The sequence below is a fragment of the Sus scrofa genome, chromosome 8 (assembly GCF_054392235.1).
Source record: "Sus scrofa isolate SSC_HxYL_T2T_F1_AM1 chromosome 8, Sscrofa_HxYL_maternal_Yorkshire_Landrace_v2.0, whole genome shotgun sequence".
NCBI classification, from domain to species: domain Eukaryota; kingdom Metazoa; phylum Chordata; class Mammalia; order Artiodactyla; family Suidae; genus Sus; species Sus scrofa.
The window spans coordinates 87890557-87913714 of NC_139390.1; the positions used below are offsets into that span (position 1 = coordinate 87890557).

The following is a 23158-nucleotide window of genomic DNA, read 5'->3' on the forward strand; positions in this document are numbered from 1 at the left end:
TCCTAATTAGAAGAGTGGTGAAGGTTGTTTCTCAGCATCTCGTTCACCTAGATGATGCTATGTTCTGAAAAGTTAATGACATTAAATATTGAAAACTTTTTTGGTGGTGATGGTAGTCATGGTGTTGAATCAAACCATTTTTTTTTTGCCTGCAAGACTTCTGCATACTGTCTAGTGATATATCGTAGAAGAGTTTAATTATTATTTTTCTCTTTTTTCACTTCATTGAGGTATATCTGACTATATGTGTGTGTGTGTGTGTGTATATATATATATAAAACATATTATATATATTGTTACATATAATATATACCAAAAATGGTACATATTAAAAGTGTACAGGTTAATGTTTTAATAAATATATACATTGTGAGATGATCATTAGAATCAGGCTAATCAACATCTCCATCCTCTCACAGAGTTACCACTTTTAAATTTCAATTATTGTTGCAGCTTCACTTGCTTGATCAGGGTAACGTGTTTTTTCCAAGCACCAACATTTATGTCAAGGATGGAGTGTTGGCGTCATCTACAGAGTGGAAGGTGTTTCATTTAAACTGCTGAATCAAAGCCTTATTTTTCCTGCTTCTGGCATTCCTCCCCCTCCCCTTATCTGATGGTTTCCATACTACTTCCCCCAGCCTCCTGGAGCCCCTTTTCAGCAAGATGGTTCCCAACCCACAGGAGGGAAGGTACATGAGAGCTGAGTGAGCTCCACTGTAACTGTCAGTTCTAGGCATTGTACCAACACCAAAAGAATCCCTATCTGAGCTCTCCCAGAGGGTATGAGATCTTTATCCAGCAGACAATAAACAGTAGGGAACCAGGACCCAGCCACCATCGGTATGGCCTAAGGGATGCATGTTTTCATTATTTATACTCTGTCACTTGCTCATGGAGCCTTTATTCAGAAATGTTTAGACAGAACCAAAAAAGGATTCATGGAGGAAATGATTCTTGAAAATAAACTATGAATAAAAGCATCTCTGATAATTCTGCAAACTTTGGAAAAGAATACGTTATTGGAAGAATATTGGCAGCTCACAGGACTGGTGGGAGAACTAAACACTTAAGCCTGGGGAGGGATGGGAAATAGAGGTCTTGTCTTTATTCGGGTGTTTAAATTCCTGGATGAGAGAATTTGACAAAACCAGACTGAGAATTACTATGTCTACCTTGGTTCCAGCCGTCCATACATCCTTCTTACGAGGAGATAAGGAGCAGAGCTTCAGTGACTGGGGGAATCCTGGTGAGCTGGGCAGCCCCTCCCCTCATATGTGTACTGTATGGGTCATTGATTCACACATACTTCTATCCTCTATCTTCTTCTTCTTCCTCTCCCCTCCCCCTTCTTCTCCTTCTTCCTCTGCCTCTCCTTCTCCTCCTCTCCCTCCTTCCTCCTCCTCTTCTCCTTCATCATCGTCTTTATCATCATCATTTTCATCTAGCTATTGACTTTAGTTTTTAAAGAATTTTTAGGTTTGCAGCAAAATTGAGAAGAAGGTACAGAGATTTCTCAATGCCCCCTGCCTCCACACATGGATAGCCTCTCCCATTATCAATGTCACTAACCAGAATGGCACATCTTTTTCTTAGCAAGGATGTACCAATATTGACACATCATAATCACCCAAAGTTCATAGTTACCTTAGTGTGATATATTCTAGGGGTTTGAACAAATATGTAATGAATATATCCATCACTATTATATCATATAGAGTATTTTCACTGCCCTAAAAATTCTCTGTGGTCTGCCTATTCATATCCTCTCCCTGTTTTCCCTGACAATTGATCTTTTAATTATCTTCATAGTTTTACCAATTCCAGAATGTCATGTAGGTGGAATCATACAGTATACAGCCTTTTCAGGTTTGCTCCTTTCACTTATAAATGTGCTTTTAGGGTTCCTCCATGTCTTTTTAAGACATGTTAGCTCATTTCTTTTTAGTGTTGACTAGTATTCCATTGTCTGGATGTACCACTGTTTATTTATCCATTCACTACTAAAGAATCTTTTGGTTGCTTCCAAGTTTTGACAGTTATGAATAAAACTACTATAAACATGTGTTCAGGTTTTTGTGTTCACATTAGGTCAAGTACAATCTTAAACAATCTGGTCAGTAGCTGTTCAGTAGAATGTGCCTAAACTTAGATTCTTACCATTCACTATTTTTCGTGAAATATTAATAATCTGTTACCAAACCAGGGTCAACACAAAGCACCCTCCAGTCTAGAGCTATGGTTCTCATAGTGTGGTCTCCAGACCATCAGCTTGAATATCATCAAGAGCTTGTTAGAAACATAAATTCCTTTTCCCACTCTAAGCCTAGTGAACCTCAAGGTAGGACCAGGAATTGTATTTAATAAATACTCTATATGATTCTGATACATGCAAAAATTTAATGTGCACACAAATCACATGAGGATGTTGTTAAAATATGTATTTCTGTTTAATAAATCTGGGGTAAGTCTGAGATTCTGCATTTTGGACAATCTTCCAGGTGATCGCACTGCTGATGGTACAAGAATCAAACTTTGAGTAACAAGATTTGACAACCACAAGTCTGTTCTCCATGTCCGTGATTTTCTTTTCTTTTTGACTTGAGAGATATTGAAGGAGAAAATTTTTGTGCGTGTGTCTTTTTTGTCTCTTTTAGGGCTGCACCTATGGCATATGGAGGTTCCCAGGCTAGGGGTCATCAAATCGGAGCTGTAACCACCAGCCTACACCACATCCACAGCAACGCACAATCCGAGCCATGTCTGCGACCTACACTACAGCTCACAGAAATGCCAGATCCTTAACCCACTTAGTGAGGCCAGGGATCGAACCCGCGTTGTTATGGATGCTAGTCAGGTTTGCTAACTGCTGAGCCGCGATGGGAACTCCAGAGAAAATTTTTATATCACTGTGTAAAGCTGCTGAAATTTTTTAGACAAAAGAGCTACGAAAACCGGAAATCTCTTTACAAATACATTATTTTTAGTGCTGTTTGTTGATAATAGTTTGCATAAATATTGAGAATGCTGAGCAGAGTTTAGGGGGAAAGGGGAACGCTTATCTTCAACTGGAAGTTCTGAAAACACAGTTGGTTAAAAAGTTTTATGTAACAGGTCACCTTTAAATCAAATGCTCCATCATGTCTTAATCTCAACATGCAGCAGCAGGTACCGAGAGTGGAATCTGTATCTCCAACTACCTATTATTTTGTCTTGTTCATGACAAAAAAAAAAACTACATTCCACATTATTTAAAACACTTTGCTGTATAGCAGAAATTAACACAACATTGTAAATCAGCTATACTTCAATAAAATAACATTTTTTTAAAGAAAAAAAAAATACCCGAAAGCTTAATACTAATGACATTACCAAGCCAGGACCTAAAAGAAGGGAAAATCTGGCCAGATGGCTCAACTCGATGATTATAACTGCTTAGGTCTTCCTCTCTTGTCCCAGAGTGATCATGTCTAGTGTTTTTAGCTTCTGGCTGTTTGATGACTAATCTTGAGAGCTTTTGAGTAGCTTGTCCAATCAACAGTTTGCTATTACTGCCACTCAAATCTGATTACATTTGCTTGATGCAACTGACTTAAGGAGAATTGGGAGAGATTTGAATGGGTTTGTGAAAATTCCTTGGTGAGGGTTCCTTTAGACCAAGTTCACCACCCATATTTTCATGTCAAGTTTTACTGCCTTCATTATCAGATGGCTCCTCTTTGTGTTTTTGCTTTGGACAGGTTACAGATGGTTTCCTTCACGTAATGAATTCAAAACCCTTTAAGAGGACCTCCCCTACACCAAAATCTCCCAAGAGGTTTAATCAACATAAATGCATATTAAAAAAACTCTCATTTACAACCAAAGTTGAAGCCAAAACTCTATCTGCAAAATAATTTCTATTAAAATTCTTTGAAGAGGTCAAACAAGCACAAGAATAAAGATAAACCAGGAAACATAATACATTGGATATTTCTAAAATACTCATAAACTTTAGTAAGAATAATTAAATCACCCTCAATTGAGGGGTTTCTTCTCTCCTTAAAGTCTTTGTTTCCTCTCAAGAAATAAAAGATGGAGATATAGTGTTTTTCTGAAGAAAGAAATAGTGTTGGTGTGACATCCCAGGAATTAACTTCTGACATGTTTAAATTAACATTTTTATAAATAATCTGGGTGGTCAGTTATGCATAGTTACATGGTGAATGATGAATACAGTAAAAACATTCAGGAAGCTAATGACTATTTCTGGTTTGAATTTAAGGTGTAGTTGCATTTTGGTTGAATTTCAAATATCAGCATCTAATCTTTCAGCTTACAGATTTAGAACCTTGGTTATCTTTTTATTGACAGGCTTTATGGAAAAATGGTTTCCTGAACTTGGGAGAGGCTGCTTAAAGGTAAGAGAGTATGGTTTTTATAAAGATTTTTTTCCTCATTATAAAAAATATATAGATATTTCTCGTAGGAGATTTAGGACATATGAGAATATTCAAATTAAAAAAATAATTCCCTTCATATCACCACGGTCAGCATTCTGGGTTTTAGTCTTCTAGTATCTGCATATAACAGTAAAGTTTTACTAAACTTACTTGAAAATCTTTGCATATTTAAGTGTGTTTTCTGGCTTAATATGTACACTAACATTATTTTAGTAGATTTTTCATAATTACCTCCATAAAGCTATATCAATTTGCATTTTCTTCTATTGGGTGTAAGGGTGGCTATTTTCCTACATTTTTTTTTTCAAATTTAAAAATTTTTATTAAAATAGAGTTGATTTACAATGTTGTGCCAATTTCTACTGTACCACAAAGTGACTCAGTCATACACACACCCCCACACACAGAATTCTTTTTTAAAATATTATTTTCCTTCATGGTCTATCCCAAGAGATTGGATATAGTTCCCTGTGCTATTCAATAGGATCTTAGTGGCTATCCATTCTAAATATAATAGTTTGCGTCTACTAACCCCGAACTCCCAGAACATCTTACTCCCTCCTCCCCTTCCCCTTGGCATCCACAAGTCTATTCTCCATCTCTGTGAGTCTGTTTCAAATATAGATAGGTTCGTTTGTGACATATTTTAGATTCCACATATTAGTGATATCATTTGATATTTGTCTTTTTCTTTCTGACTGACTTCACTTGGTGTGATAATCTCTAGATGCATCCATGTTGCTGCATTATTTTATTTTTTTTTATGACTGAGTAATATTCCATTGTATCTATTTAGCACATCTTCTAATCCATTCATCTGTTGATGAACATTTAGGTTGTTTCCATGTCTTGGCTATTGTGAATAGTGTGGAAATGAACATAGGGGTGCATGTATCTTTTTCAATGAAAGTTTTGTCCAGCTGTGTGCCCAGAATGAGATTGCTGGATCATATGGTAATTCTCTATTTCACTTTATGAGGAACCTCCATACTGTTTTCCATAGTGGTTGTACCAATTTACATTCCCACCAACAGCTGTAGGAAGGTTCCCTTTTCTTCACACCCTCTCCAGCATTTGTTATTTGTAGACTTATTAATGTAGCCATTCTGACCAGTGTGAGGTGGTATTTCATTGTAGTTTTGGTTTGCATTTCTCTAATAATTAGTGATGTTGAGCATCTTTTCATGTGCCACCTGACTATCCTTATGTGTTCTTTAGAGAAATGTTTATTTAGGTCTTCTGTCCATTTTTCAATTGGGTTGTTTGCTTTTGTTGTTGAGTTGTATGAGTTGTTTGTATATTTTGGAGGCTAGGTCCTTATTGGTTGCATCATTTGCCAAGATTTTCTCCTGGGTTTCAGTCTTGTAGTATGTGCATATACAGTAAAATTTTACTAACCTTTCAGGAAAATCTTTTTATATTTAAGTGTATTTTCTGGCTCAATGTATACACTAAAAATATTTTAGTAGATTTTTCATAATTACCTTCCAAAAAGCTGTAATAATTTGCCTTCTTTTCTGTTAGGTATGAGTGTGGCTATTTTCCTACATTTTCATCATTGTAAGAAACATCATCCCACTTGACTTTGGCATTGACCTCTTTCTCATGAACCTCTTGCTGAGGTGCTTGGTCCCACATGGTCACTAGGTCTATAACACCATAAGCTACTATTAGGCATAAATTGTCCTTGCCTCTGCCTTGAATTGCTGAAACCAAGTAATATTTATTTTCTAAGATCAAAGGTCTCTTTTATGGCACTAGTGTTCCCCCTTGGGTAGGAGTATTAGAAAACATCTGGGTTTTCTTCATACCACATACAATGTGGGAGAGATTTTTTTCTATACGGTTCCCTCTGATAGTGCAGTGCTACTGCTATTGCACCATATTGAATGTGGCCCCAGGCTGAGGGCAAGGCTTCTGAGGGAGTTTACAGCATCCCCCAGACAAAATACCTGGAAGAGAGGGGCACTAGTTTTGATGTTCTGCTACTCTTTGATATTTATTTCCGTATATGTGCAGTTCATTCCCCATATTCTGTGGAGGTTTGGAATTTGACCTTCTCACTCTATCCATTCCATAACTTCCTCTTTCTTTCAGACATGGACGTGTTTTCTTTTTATTTCATTTCCTTGCTAGTCTGGCTGAAAATTTGTCTATGTAATGTTATTTTTCAAGATATTATAATGAGAAGCATGAGAAGAATCATAATTTTTTATTTTATGTCTTTAACAAGTGCCTTTATAGCATTATTATATTCAAGGCAGTGTTTTAAGCACTTCACAAGTATTAATTCATTTAGGCCTCATTACAGTCCCTCAGGATGGATACTATCTATCATTATTCCTACTTTACTACTGAGCTGACACAGAAAATTTATGTAGCTAGTACATGTTTAAACAGCTTATAAGTGGCAGAGTCACTATTACTCTTTGAACCTAAGTACTCTGTCTTCATAGCCTATACACTTTTCACTGTGCTGTGTTGTCTCACATTTGAAAAAGTCTCATTTTAAATAGCCTCCTGTATAAAGCCTTAAAGGTAAAGTGAAAAATATATTATTTTAATACTTTCAGAATTTCCCCCATTATACACACATAAATGCACAGAAAGAACATAATCTGAAAATTTTAACAGCAATCATTATTGAATATTCAGATTATAGTTAAAGTGATTTTTTTTATAACAAGGAGAGATTTAATCTATGATTAAAAAGCATCCAACAAAGAAGATTCCAGGACCAGATGGCCGCACTGGTGAACTCTACCAAACATTCAAAGTGGAATCAACAGAAGTCCTTCCCAGACTCTGCCAAAAATAGAAGGGGAGGGAACACTTCCCAACTCACTCTACAAGGCCAGCACTCCCCTGACAACAGAGAAAGACATCCCAAGAAAAGAAAACTACAGACCAATATGCCCTAGGAACACAGACTCAAAACCCCTAACAAAATGCTAGTGAACCAAACACAGCAGCACATTAAAAGGACCACACACGAGGACCAAGCAGGACCCACCCCAGAAAGGCAAGAGTGGTTCCACATGCAGGTGACTTTAATTTTACTTTTGGGGGGCTATTATAAATTTGCTACAATAGGATGATTACCATTATGTTCAATAAAACAACACATCCATTAATGAAGATAAGATTATTTGTAAACATAGGCTTGTACTGAAAAGACTAGGCTCATAAATGGAGTTTTTTCTTTCATTAATTTATTCAATATTTATTGAAGAAATGTACCATGGATTATACTATGACCAGGATATGGAGATGAACAAAAAATAGTTCCAACCTTTAAAGGAATTATTTATAGTGAGGGTTGAGAGATAAGTGTACCAATGTGATACACTATTTTAATAGCTGTTCCAAGCATATGAGAGACACAACATCGTCTTGAGGGATTGGTAAATGTTTGCTGGAAACTGAGAGTGAAGGAATGTGGGAAAGGGAAAGGAAAGTATATCCAGCCAGAAATACCAGCATGTGCAAAGATGTGTATTCAAGGAATTGAATGCTACTGTGTAGCTAAAGAATTGAATACATTATTTGGAGTGATGAGAGAAGACACAGGAAAGCAAGTTTAATTCTAAGGATATAATTGATGATATTGGCAAGAATAGATTCAATTGTGAAAGCAAATAAAACTTTGAAATAGGATGATTAGGGTGGAGTTTATACTTCTCTCCCTCTCTCTCACTATATCTATGTCTATATCTATATCTGTATATGTGAGATATATATGCATATTTCTCTCTCTCTCTGCATGTGTGTATGTATGTATCTCTATCTATCTATCTGTCTATCTATCTGTCTGTCTGTCTGTCTGTCTGTCTATCTATCTATCTATCCATCCATGCATATACACACAAGATGGAATACTACTCATCCATAAGAAAGAATGAAAAATTGCCCTTTGCAACAACATGGATGGACCTGGAGGGGATTATGCTTAGTGAAGTAAGTCAGAGAAAGACGAATGTTATATGTATTTTATATGTGGAATCTAAAAAATAAAACTAGTGAATATAACAACAGTAACAACAACAAAAATCTTCCTTTGAAGGAAGGTCAGGTGGCAATAGTGGTATACCTTTTGAATCTACTTGAATCTAGACATAGAAACTAGGATTACAAGACTGAAATCCCACGGACAACATAGTCAACTAAACTAGTGATCAGAAAACCCCCAAATTCCAAACTCCAGCAAAACACCACCATGGGTGAAACTGCAGAAGCAAACTAGGAGCCAGGAAAGCCTGAAATTGATAATAAATACCCTCAAAAGAAAAGGGCTCACTCAGAAGTGAAACTCAGCCAATCTGGGAAAACCAGCTCAGACTGGGAGGGGGCTTTTTATATTCTACATGGTGACTTAAGGAAAATTGTCAGGTTGACAATTGTGAATCAGCCTACGCCCTATGTGCTCTTAAAACCATCCTGATGAAGTTCTCTTCCAGGGCAAATCCCCATAATAAAAAGAAACTGCAGGAAATAGTATCAAATTGACACCCAGGAAAAGGAAAAGAAAAAAGATTCAGATGAGAGTAAGAGAAGAGAAGGGAAATAAGATTCCAGAAGGAATTGTGGACATACTTTGAATTATTGGTCATTAATGATAGAACTGTAGCCTACAACCATGAACTCAGAAATTTGTTCTGTTTGACCCCATGCCCCAAAGAGGAGGCTCCTCCTAGAAGCACAGGAAGGCTTATTGGGCATAAATGTGAACAGCATAAAAGGGTGATGGTTAGGTCCTACACAAATTGTTATAAGAAATAAGAGAATAATGAACACACTAACATTGTCAAAGACATTGAAAATAAAAACTGTAGCCCAAATATTTATAATAAGGGTAAAAACCTTCCATGTCTGGATGTATTTTTTCCTGTTCCTCCTGCTAAGTACAACTAAAAACCTTGGACCTAATATATAAAATAAACATAAAAAGCCACTGAAGGCTAGAGAGAAAAAGACAGACTTACTAGGGAACCTGGAACCTGAGGCATGATATGGTCGTGAGCATCTGGGTTTTCTTTTTACCTCTCATATTTCAGAATTGAATCCAAAAAGCCAGCAACCTAGAAATGCCAGTGACCACAGAGTCCCATAAAAGCAGTATGTTTCTAGCCAAATGACCAGGACCAGGGGAAGGCTAGGAAATCAGAAAAATTTTAGATATTAATGGTCTAAATATGGCAACTAAAATACAAAAATGGGAAGCTTGGATTAAAGAATATAATACAATTATATTTTGTCTATTAGAAATTCACTTCAATTATAACTACATAGGGAGGTTGAAACTAAAAAGATAGGAAAGGTGTATCATTCAGGAAGTTCCCATTGTGACTCAGTGGTAAAAAGCCTGACTAGTATCCATGAGGATGCAGGTTCTATCCCTGGACTTGCTCAGTGGGTCAGGGATCTGGTGTTGCTGTGAGCTGTGGTGTAGGTTACAGATGAGGTGCTCAGATCTTGTGTAGCTGTGGCTGTGGCATAGGGTAGCATCTATAGCTCTGATTCGACACATAGCTAAGGAACTTCCATATGCTGCAGGTATGGCCCTAAAAAGCAACAACAACAACAACAACAACAACAAAAGAAAGAAAGAGCATATCGCTCGAACATTAATCAAAGGAAATCCAAGGCTGCTATATTAATGTCAGATGAAGTTGACTTTAGAACAAAGAAAACCACCAGAGACAGAAAAGAATATTATATAATGATAAGTAGGTCAATTCACCAGGATTACATAGCAATCCTAAATCTATATGTACTTATTAACAAAGCTGCAAAATATGTGAAGCCAAAACTAATACAAATGAAAGGAGAAATGGACAAATCTACAATTGTATTTGGAGACTTTAAAAACCCTTTCTCAACAATTAATAGAAAAACTAGACAGAGAATCAGCAAGAATATATAAAAACTTATCAACATGATTCACTAATAGGATATAATTGATATTTGTCTAACAGTACATCCCCAAACAGTAAAATACATATTCTGGGCCATTAAATAAACTTCAACACACTTTAAAAAATTGAAATTATTCATGGAATCAAACTAGAAATCAGTGACAGAAAGAATGGGGAAATATCCAAACTTTGGAAATTATACAACACACTTTTAACTTATCCATGGATCAAGGAGGAAATTTCAGGAGAAATAAAAAATAATGTCTAACTGAATAAAAATAAAAATAGTGGGAAAGAGCTAAAATATTACTGAGAGAAGTTAAGTCTTTAAATATATACATAAGAAAATGACATCTCATATCTATAATATAGTCTCCTAACTCAATAAATTGTAAGAATAATAGCAGTATAAACTCAAAGCAAGCAGAAAGAATAAAATAGTGAAGAGTATAAATAAAAATTTAAACCAAAAAATAGTAGAGAAAAATCAGCATAACAAAGAGATGATTTTTTGCAGAAACCAATAAATTTAACAAATCAGTACCAATACTACCAAAGAGGAAGTGAAACAGACTGTCAATACAGACCCAGCAGACATCAAAAGGATAATAGGGGCATGCCACAGTAAACTACATGCACAGTAAACTACATGACATAGTAAACTACTATGTCAACTTACCTAATTTGGAAAAGCTAATTTGAATAGGTGATAACTAAGGAAATAAAATTTTTAATTAAAAGTCTTCCAAAGAAGAAAATCTCTAGGCCATTGGAGAATACAACCAAAAGTGTAAAGAAGAATTAATGCCAATTCTACACAGCCTTTACCAAAAAATATAAGAGAAAGGATACTTCCTAATTCATTTTATTGAGCTACTATCATCTGAAAGCAGATGAATACAGCACAAAAAAGAAAAATAAAAGCCAATATCCCTCATGAATATTTTGCATGAATTATATAGCATGACCAAGTGGAATTTATTCCAGGCAAGTCTGTTTCACCGTTTCAATCAGTGTAACCCACCATATTAACGAGCTAAAGCAGAAAAATCATATGGTCATATCAATTAATACAGAAAATCATTTGACAAAATTTAATGCTTATTCATTATAAAAACTCTAAGAAAATAGGAATGGAAGGAGGACTTCCTGCAATTAAGCCTACAGGTAACATTATACATAATAGTGAAAGGCTGAATGCTTTTCTTCTAAGATCAAAAACAAGGCAAGGATATTCATTCTTGCCACTCTTATTCAACATAGTACTAGAAATTCTAGCCTGAGCAATAAGGCAAGAAAAGTTAATAAAAACCATACAAACTGAAAAGGAAGAAATAAAACTCCCTATTTGCAGATAATATAATTGTCTACAGGGAAAATTCCAAGGAATCCACAAAAATAAAAATGAAAACAAAAAATCTTTCCTAGAATTAATAATTTAGTCTGAAATCATAGGATATGAGATAAACATACAAAAATTAACTCTGTTTCTATATACTAACAATGAACACATGTGACTGAACTTTAAAATACAGTACCATTGAAGTTGCTCAGAAAAAAACAAACCACTTTGCACTTACTATTATGGCTGAAATGAAGTAAATAATAATGACAAGTGCTGGGAGAATGTGGAAAAACTGGAAATTCCTTCATTGCTGGTGGGAATGTAAAATGGTTAAGCCATTTTGGAAAACAGTCTAGCAGTTCTTCAAAAGGTTAAACATAAAGTTACCATATGAACAAGCAATTTAACTCACAAGGAAAATGAAAAATATGTTTCATACAAATACTTGTACATCAATGTTTATAGCAGCATTATTTATAATAGCACAAAAGTGGAAACAATCCATTAAATGAGCTGATGAATAGATCAATAAAATGTGGTATATCCATGCAGTACAATATCGTTTGGCAATGAAAAGGAATGGAAGACTGATAAATGCTGCAAAATGGATGAACCTTGAAAACACTGAAATCTTAAAAACATCACCTGCCTCTCTGGGGTATAGATCCTCTCATTGACAAGCCCCAGGTCTTCCTTACTCTTCCTTTTTCAGGAAGGCCTGGCCAGATCATGGTGTCCTTGATTCTCTGTCCATAGGGCCAACATCCACCATTGCAATTCTCAGCAGAGAGGTCATAGCATCCTCCGGAGTTCTGCCTGGGCCTGAGGCCTGGGGTGACCCTCCCACTCACTGTGGTCCTAGTGAGATGCTTTCCAACTACTGGTTCAAGGGCCTCATCTATCGAGTGGTGGATGCTGCCAGGCTTTCCCTTTTCTCTGGCTTTGGACTCGCCATTTATGCTTTCTTGGGTGGCAGTGAAAGATGAAGGAAATGTGGATGGCATAATGCTCCTGGCTGCTCAAGTCTTACAGGGACACCATTTGGTAAATCACACATTTGCTAAGTACCGTCATTCCTTTGTATCCACAGGTTCTGCACCCATGGATTCAGTCACCCAGGAATGGAAAATATTTGAAAGGAAAAATTCAAGAAAATTCCCAAAAGCGAAAATTGAATTTGCCATTTGCCAGTGACCATTTACATATCATTTACATTGTATTTACAGATATTTACATAGCATTTACGTATATTGGCTATTATAAGTAATCTATAGATAATGTAAAGTGTATGAAAGAATGCATATAGGTTATATGCAAATGTTGCACCATTTTATATAAGGGACTTGAGCATCCTCTGATTTTGGTATCTGCAAGGGGTCCTGAGCCAACCCTCCAGGGTACTAAAGGACAACTGTGTAGTGGCTGAGATTTGTCTTCCCCAGGTTCATAGAGTCATTAGCAAAGGGAGGACAGTGCCCCTGTAGAGTGAGGCTGCAAAGTGAGGCAAAATTGGTTTTCCAAAGACTGAAGAACATCTGAAATTGAAAAATAATTGTTGAAAAATTTTTCTTTAATAAAACATCTGGGAGTTCCTGTTGCGGCTCAGCAGTTAATGAACCTGACTAGTATCCATGAGGACGCAGGTTTGATCCTTGGCCTCGCTCAGTGGGTTAAGGATCTGGCATTACCATGACCTATGGTGTAGGTCACAGATGTTGCTCGGATCTGGTGTTACTGTGGCTATGGTGCAGGCCAGCAGCTACAGCTCCAATTTGACCCCTAGCCTGGGAATCTCCATATGCCGTTAGTGCGGCCCTAAAAAAGGAAAAATAAATAAACAAACAAATAAATAAACCCCCCAAAACCCCATCTAATTTTATTTACAAAGCATTAAAGCTTCAGTAAGAAGTACATAAGGCTAAGTCTAATCTTATACAAAACTACAGAACATTAAAAACAAAATGATGGTGGGGGGAGGCTATGACAAAAAGGAAGAAGAAAAGATGCATATATTGTACAAATTGAGAATTCAAATGAAAATGGATTGAAGGTTTTAAAAGCTGAAAAAATTTCCAAAGTTATTAATAATTATTAGGAGCTACTGCTAGAGAACCTGAGATGGTTTGAGCTGACTTTCTCAGTAGCCAGTTTAGGATGTGGACATAACACAAACATCCAAATGCACAGGCAGAGGACATCAAGCTACTCTGCACGTGGAAATGTGGCAGAAGCCTTTTGTATCACACAGTTTGGGCACTATTACAGAGTGCAGTATATAGAAAAATGGAATGGAAATAAAGTCTACAAAACAAACATGTGAAAGAAGCCAGTTGCATGTAATTTCATTTATACGAAATATACAGAATAGGCAACAGTATAAAGGCACAAAATACACTGGATATTACCAAGGATTGATGGTGGGTGAGTGGAAAAAGGGTGGTGACTACTAATTTGTACAAAATTTCTTTCTGGGATCCTGAAAATGCTCTGGAATTGATTGCGGTGAATTGATTGCTCGTTTGAGTGAATTAGTTTTCCTGGATTTTAAAACTGGTAATGTGTAAGGATAGCTGTGAACTTGTTTGTATAAAGTGTTAAAGATATACTCTGATACTTTTTGAGATCTTTCAGTTCTGTTCTCCTCTCTGCTTTTACTTGATCTTTTATTTTCTTCTATTCCTTCTGGCCTGTTTTAATTTGGACTTCATTCTCATCTGTTTCTCCTTAGTGCAGGGCTTTGTCCTTGGGAGGGAACTATCACTAGTTTGATTTTAGAGTTCATAAGACTTGCTCTATACCATCCCCTTCAGATCCAATGCATAATCACCTGCAAGTGTGAATACTTCTTCCAGCTCCACTGTTTTGCTCAAATTGTGCCACCACGTTTTCCAGTGTATTGTCTCTTTTGCTTTTTCTGTTTTTAGGTCTGGTAGGTGTCCAATTGATGTCCAACTGCTTCCCCTAGCACACATGTTCACATACATTATGTTCTATAGGTGGGGGTGCTATGTATCTATCTACTGGTATTTTTGGAAGCTGTAAGGTATTTTGTCATCTAGTTCTATTTTACCTGCTGCCCATTTAGTTTTGCTATCTAGTGCACTCATCTCTTTTTATGGATGGGTTTTGGTGAGAATAAAAACTATACTTCTACTGCCCCTGTTACCTTGTCAGAATCTTCTCAAAATGGAATTCCTGGTCATTCACCCCAAACCAGTCTTTACTAAATTTTCTCCATATTAGTCAATGCATCACTAGTTAGTTGCTTATGCAAACCAAAAACTAAAGGGTCATCAAGGATACATCCTTTTCTTTTATCCTTCAACAAATACTGTTTATTATATCTCCAAGACACATATCAAATTTATTAATTCCACTTCACTGTCATCACTCAGTTTCAGAATGCTGTTATCTTCTCAGGTTTTTAAAATATCCTCATTACTGGCCTCCCTGTTTACACGCTTCTCCTTCTACAAGAACTAGAATGATGTTTTAAAATTATGAATAAGATTGTCACTTTTCTGTTTAAAATGGGTTTTAATAAAACTTAAATAGAGTACAATCTTTCAGTAGAATAAAATTTCAACTTCTTTCCAGGTCCAACAAACTCCTATATAGTCACATCCTTTCCTAATTTTCCGAACCTCATCTCTTACCTCTCCCCTACCTTCTCACTATTTTCTGTCCACAGCTGTTTCATATTTATGCTAAGTGAGTGATAAGTTAAAAGGAAAAAAATATGGAAGTAAAAGTCTGACTTCAGTGAGGTGGAAGAATAAGTAAAGTGAGAGTGTAGAGTAACAGAAAATGAAAATTAGGAAACTATGGTTGGGAGGAGAGATGCTTACAATGAATGGTTTTGTCATAGGACAGTTTTAGGTAAAAATAAGTTTCAGGGTATTGCCTATGTATGCGTGGTGGCAGATGAGGAATGCTATTGCAAAGTTATTAAAGATGTGGCAATTAAAAAAAATCAGAGGCTGGAGAGTGAGATGGATTAACTACAATTAACTACAATGTTGCTTTTGCCCATTGTGATGATAGGGAATGGAGTGAATAAGAGAACAGTGGTAGTTACTCACGAAAATAAAGTTCGTGGCTGATATCATTATGCTAAAGGCTTTTCTGTCTACTGAACTGAGAATTGAGAGATGTCATTAAAATTAGTGTACATTAAAAAAAGAACTGGTGGAGTTCCTGTCATGGCCCAGTAGTTAACAAATCCGACTAGGAACCATGAGGTTGTGGGTTCGATCCCTGGCCTTGCTCAGTGGGTTATGGATTCCGCATTGCTGTGAGCTGTGGTATAGGTCACAGATGCTGCTTGGATCTGGCATTGCTGTGGCTCCGGCATAGTCCAGCGGCTACAGCTCCAATTAGACCCCTAGCCTGGGAACCTCCATATGCTGTGGGTGCGGCCCTGGAAAAGACAAGAAGACAAAAAAAAAAAAAAAAAAAAAAAAAAGCTGGAGAAATATTGATCAAGGCTGGGTTTCCAACTCTCATGGTTTTCTCAGATTTGGTACAGGCCATATGCTGCTGTTAGCATTGGCCTTAAATTGTCTTCTGTTCAGCACTCATTGATCCATCCTGAGATAGGTACTCTGAGGGGAAGTAAAATAGGACCTAATTCAAAGATCTTGTTTCTTTTAATTGAGATATAAATTATACATCATAAAATTCACCTTTTAGAGTATAAAACTCAGTGGTTTTAGTATATTCACAAGGGTGTACACTATCTAATTCTGGCACATTTAATCACCCTGAAATAAACTGTGTACCTATTAGTAGTTACTTTCTACTTGTCTTAGTCTGTTAGGGCTGCTAACAGACTAAGCAGAATATCATACACTGTATGGCTTTTAAACAATAAACATTTATTTATCACAGTTTTGGTAGCTAGAAATCCTAGGTCAGATGATCCGCATGATTGAATGAGGGCCCTCTTCCAGCTTGCAGTCTTCTCAGACGGCTAAAGGACTTAGAGAGCTCTATGGAGCCTCTTTTATAAGAGCACTGATCCTACTCTGAGAGCTCTGGTCTTAAGACCTAGTTACCTCCTAAGGCCCCACTTCCTAATAGGGGAGAATATCAATATATGAAATTTGGGGGAACATAAAACATTCATGTCATACCATCCATTTCTCTATGGATTTGACTATTCTGTACATTTCATATAGGTGGAATTAAAATGTGTGACTTTTTGAATCTGTTTCTTTAACTTAGCATAATGTTTTTAAGGTTCATCCATGTTGTAGCCTGAATCAGTATGTTGTTTTTATGGATAAATAATATTTCATCATATGGTCTGGTGAGGTAGGATTTATATCTGCTATTTTGCTATTTGCTTTCTGTGTGTCTTTAGCTTTTTTTTTTCTTCCTGTATTTCTCCTTTTATGTTAAATAGATATTTTCTAGTGCACCATTTTAATTCCCCTGCCATTTATCTTACTACTTTTTTGAGTTAGTTCCTTAGATGTCACTCTAGGAACAATATTTTCACTTATAACAATCTAGTTTGGATTAATACCAACTAATTACAGTAGTATATAACAGCTTTATTCCTGTACAATTTTGATACTTCTCCTTCATTTGTGCTGTTATTTTTATGCAAATTATATCTTTATACATTTGTGCCCCTCAAAATAGATTTATGATTATTGTTTTATGCATTTTTCTTTTAAACTATTTAATAGAGAGTTACAAACAAAACATATACTTATACTTTTACATATATCTATGAAATTAACTTACCAGTGATCTTTCTTTTTAATGTGGATTTGAGTTACTCTTTATTGGCTTTTCATTTCAGCCAGAAAGAATCTCCTTTGTACCTCTCAAGGACAGATTTGCAAGTGACGAATTCTTTTATCTTTTGCTCCTCTGGAAATGTCTTAATTTCTCCCTCAGTTTTGAAGGATAGTTTTGCTGGATATAGAATTCTTGATTGACAGTCTTTCTCTGAGCACTTTTAATATGTTAATCCCACTGTGTCTTGATGGTTTCTGATGAGGAATTGGCTGTTAACATTACCAGGATCACTCGTATGTGGTGAGTCACCTCTCTCCTGCTATTTTCAAGATTCTGTCTTTGTCTTTTTCAACAATTTGATTATACGTCTAGGTGTGGATATCTTTGAGTATTTTTTTGGGGGGTGGATTTCCTTGAGCTTCTTGTATGTGACAGATTAATTTTTTTCATCAAATTTTGGAGGATTTTTTTGCCATTATTTTTTCAAATAATCTTTCTGCCCCTTTCTTTTTCTTCTCTAATTCCTGGACTTCCAATACACAGGTGTTGTTACACTAGGGAACCCTATTACGCTATTGGTGGGAATGTAAATTTGTGCAACCACTATGGAAAACAGTATGGAGATTCCTCAAAAAACTAAAAATAGAATTACCAAATTACCATTTGATCGAGCAATCCCACTCTTGAGCATCTATCCAAAGAAAACCATGATTTGAAAAGATATGTGTAGTCCAGTGTTCATTGCATCACTATATACAATAGCCAAGCATGGAAACAACCTAAATGTCATTGACAGAGGAGTGGATCAAGAAGATGTGGTACAGAAAGACAAATACCAGAGGACAAGATGGCGGAGGAGTAGGAAGACACGCTCGCCCTCTCCCACAAACACAACAAAAAAAGCACATCTACAGAATAAATGACTCGCACAGAACAGCAACCAATCGCTGGCAGAGGAACCTAAACTCCAATAACGGCAAGAAATTCGTGACATTATTGGGCAGAACAGGAGAAAAGAGGAGAGTGAGAGAAGGCGAATCCGAGCGAGACGGGGGCTCCCGAAAGGGAACTGCGGAGGAGAAAGGGATCCCGCACCCTGGAAAGTTACCTACTGGGCGAAAGATCAAATGAACCGGAGGAATCTCCAGATGCAGAGAAGAGTGTAGCAGTAAGTTGGAGTACGGAAAAGCCGATCAAGAACCGAACGGACCATCTGAACTACGGGCAGAGTCACCAAAAATTGAGACGCCTGGGTGGGGGCTGGGCACCGAGACCTCGCCGCTGAAGGTTAGTCCCCGAGAGGGGGCCGGGGGACGCCTGGGTGGGGGCTGAACACCGAGACCTCGCCTCCGAAGGTTAATCCCTGAGAAAGGGCCGGGGGACGCCTGGGTGGGGGCCGGGCACCGAGACCTCGCCTCTGAAGGTTAATCCCTGAGAAAGGGCCGGGGGGCGCCGCCTGGGTGGGGGCTGGGCACCGAGACCTCGGCTCCAGAGATTAGTCCCCGGGCTAGGGGGGCGGGGCAGAGCGGAAACTGCTTGGGAGGTCTAGAAACCAGTTGACGGGGCAGAGACTGCCTGGGAGACTAGAAAACAAAGCTGTCACAGAGGAAGGGAGCAATACTCCAGGAGTGGGGAAGGGGAAAGCCACATCAGAGGGAACCTGGGAGAAGAGCCTGGTCTGCGCCCGTGCTGGGGAGGGGAGAGAAGAAGGGGTGGGTCCCCATAGAATACCCCCCACGCCACAGCAAGCTTACAGGCCCGCTAGCTAGCTGAAAACTCTGCTTCCCAGTGCATCCCCTCCCCCCACCCCCGCCACGCCCTACGCTCTCACGGACCTGGGGCTGCCTGCCATCCAGGAGGGCTGGCCTCAACAATTGCCTGAAGCCTACCACCGCAGGCGCTGTCCCTGCACAGGCCTGCTTGCCCTTTGGAGGGGCTACACTTCCGCAGAGCAGCACCAAACAGCACCAGCCCCCGAGAAAAGGCCTGCAGCCTAGAAAAGCTAGAACAAGCTTAGCCAGGCTGTGAATAGATCGGCCTAATTCTCGGACGGTTTTTCTGAGTCGGGTTGCCCCGGGGAGGAGCCTCTTCGGTTTCCAACGGCCCTGCTACCCGCCCAATCCCCCAGGGGATGCTCTAGTGGACCAGCTGCATAGGACTGCCAGCTCCAGGCAGGACCCCCTGCAGCCCAGAAAAGCTGCAACAAGCTCAGCCAGACTGTGAAAAGATCCGCCTACATTCTCAGGCTGTCCTTCTGAGTTGGGCTGCCCTAGGGAAGAGCCTCTCAGGTTCTCAGTGCCCCAGATAGCTGCTCCAGCCCCCAGGGGGTGATGCACCCCTAAAAAGCAGCTGCCCAACACCGCCAACCCCCTGCAAGAACCCCACAGCCTAAAAACACCAGAGCAAGCTCTGCATGGCCAAGTGAAATCTGCTACCATCACGGTGTGGACCTCTCACTCCTGTCTGCCCTCAGGAAGTCCTCCTTTGCTTCAAAGAAACACTGTTAGCCCCATCAACACTCCAGAAAAGCCACACTGCCTCAAAAAAGATTGACCAACAACGCCAGCCCTCAGGAAATATTCCACGGCAGTGACAAGGCAAACACTGCCCGATCACGGAGAGTACAACTCCCTCAGGAGAAAGAAAACAACAAGCAAGATGAAGAAGCTGAGAAACCACTCCCAGTCAAACCAACAGGAGAACTCACCTAAAACAGTCAACAATGAAACAGATCTCGGCAGTCTGACAGACCTGGAGTTCAAAAGAGAAATAGTGAAAATACTGAAGGAATTAAGAGAAGATATGAACAGTAATGCAGATACCCTCAGAAAGGAACTAGAAAATATAAGGAGGAGCCAAGAAAAACTAGAACATTCATTTGCAGAGATGCAAACTGAACTAGGGGCAGTAAAAACCAGAATGAATAATGCAGAAGAACGAATCAGTGATATGGAAGATAGAATAATGGAAATCACTCAATCTGGTCAACAGACAGAAAACCGAATCAAAAAACTGGAAAGCAATATAAGAGACCTATGGGATAATATAAAGCGGGCCAATCTACGCATAATAGGAATTCCAGAAGGAGTAGAAAAAGATAAGGGAATGGAAAATATATTTGAAGAAATTATTGCTGGAAACTTCCCAAATCTAAAGGATACTGGATTCAAGATACAAGAAGCACAGAGGGCCCCAAACAAACTGAACCCAAACAGACCCACACCAAGACACATCATAATAAAAATGGCAAAAGTTAGTGATAAAGAGAGGATCCTCAAAGCAGCAAGAGAAAAACAGAATGTTACCTACAAGGGAACCTCCATAAGAATATCAGCTGATTTCTCTACAGAAACACTACAGGCCAGGAGGGAATGGCAAGAGATATTTAAAGTGCTAAAAGGAAAAAATATGCAACCTAGAATACTCTATCCAGCAAGAATATCATTTAAAATAGAAGGGGAAATAAAAATTTTTCCCAACAAACAAAAACTTAAAGAATACAGCAACACAAAACCCAGGTTAAAGGAAATATTGAAAGGGCTTCTCTAAACCAAAAAGAAAGGAAGGAAAGGGAAGAAAAAAGAAAAGAAAAAAAAAAAGAAGAAGAAGAAGAGGAAGAACTAGGACTGAGGAAACTGCAATCAGAGAGCAGTCACTCAAATAAGCCAGCATACAGATTTAATCATGAACATGCTTCAAACAAAATAAAATTAAAAAGAAAAAAATAAAAAAGAGTCATCAAAACCATAAAATGTGGGCAAGGGATGTCAGGAGGTAAATAACCCTTTTTATTTATATATATGTCTCTCTTCTTAATTTTAATATAGTAATGAAGTGTTTGAACTTACAGGACCATCAGGCTAAAACACACATTTATGGGAAGGGGTTAGCATACTTAAAAAACAGGGCAATCACAAGCCAAAACCAAATATTGCATTTGCAAAAAATGAAAAAAAAAAAAACCAATCAAGCAGATAATAACAGGAGACCATCCAACCAAAAAAAAAAAAAAAAAAAAATGGAGAACCATAGAATCAACTGGAACACGAGGTTCAAATAGCAATAAATAATCATCTATCAATTATCACCTTAAATGTCAATGGACTGAATGCCCCAATCAAAAGACACAGAGTGGCTGAGTGGATAAAAAGGCAAAAACCTTCAATATGCTGCCTACAAGAAACTCACCTTAGGACAAAAGATACATATAGATTGAAAGTGAAAGGGTGGGGAAAAATATTTCACGCCAATAGACATGACAGAAAAGCAGGAGTCGCAACGCTCATATCAGACAAAATAGACTTTAAAACAAAAGGCATAAAGAAAGACAAAGAAGGACACTATTTAATGATTAAGGGATCCATCCAAGGAGAGGATGTTACTATTGTCAACATATATGCCCCAAATACAGGAGCACCCAGATACACACAACAAATATTAACAGACATAAAGGGAGATATTGATGAGAATACAATCATAGTAGGAGACCTAAATACCCCCCTCACATCAATGGACAGATCCTCTAGACAGAAAACCAATAAAGCAACAGAGATCCTAAAGGAAACAATAGAAAAGTTAGACTTAATTGATATCTTCAGGACACTACATCCAAAAAAAGCAGAATACACATTCTTCTCAAATGCTCATGGAACATTCTCAAGAATCGACCACATATTGGGACACAAAGCGAATCTCAATAAATTTAGGAGCGTAGAAATTATCTCAAGTATCTTCTCTGACCACAATGCCATAAAATTAGAAATCAACCATGGGAAAAGCAAAGAGAAAAAACCTACTCCATGGAGACTCAACAACATGCTACTAAAAAACCAATGGGTCAATGAGGAAATCAAGAAGGAAATTAAAAACTACCTTGAAACAAATGATAATGAAGACACAACCTCTCAAAATCTATGGGATGCTGCGAAAGCAGTGCTCAGAGGGAAATTTATAGCAATCCAGGCCTTTCTCAAAAAAGAAGAAAGATCCCAAATTGACAACTTAACCCTCCACCTAAACGAATTAGAAAAAGAAGAACAAAAAAGTCCTAAAGTCAGCAGAAGGAAGGAAATTATAAAGATCAAAGAAGAAATCAATAAAATAGAGACTCAAAAAACAATAGAGAAAATTAATAAAACCAAGAGCTGGTTCTTTGAAAAGGTGAACAAAATTGACAAACCCCTGGCCAGACTCACTAAAAAGAGGAGAGAAAGAACCCAAATCACCAAAATTATAAATGAAAAAGGAGAAATCACAACGGATACAGCAGAAATACAAAAAACCATAAGAGAATACTATGAACAACTGTATGGCAACAAGTTTGACAATCTGGAAGAAATGGACAATTTTCTAGAATCTTACAGCTTGCCAAAACTGAATCAAGCAGAAACAGACCAACTGAACAGACCGATCACTAGAAATGAAATTGAAGAGGTCATAAAATCACTCCCTACAAATAAAAGTCCAGGACCAGATGGCTTCACAGGTGAATTTTATCAAACATATAAAGAGGAATTGGTGCCCATCCTCCTTAAACTCTTTCAAAAGGTTGAAGAAGAAGGAATACTCCCAAAGACATTCTATGAGGCCACCATCACCCTCATTCCAAAACCAGACAGAGATACCACCAACAAAGAAAACTATCGGCCAATATCATTGATGAATATAGATGCAAAAATTCTCAACAAAATCTTAGCCAACCAAAT

At 37.8% G+C, this 23158-nt stretch overlaps 1 protein-coding gene across 3 annotated transcripts in view; it reads left to right on the forward strand.

The window, feature by feature from the left end:
* LOC110262145 (uncharacterized) overlaps positions 1-23158 on the forward strand; it is a 601789-nt gene that overhangs the window by 290570 nt on the left and 288061 nt on the right. For all 3 annotated transcript variants that reach the window (XR_014812837.1, XR_014812840.1, XR_014812843.1), the window contains one exon: positions 4354-4400. The gene's annotated coding sequence lies outside the window, so the exon portion shown is untranslated. The remainder of the gene's footprint in view (positions 1-4353; positions 4401-23158) is intronic.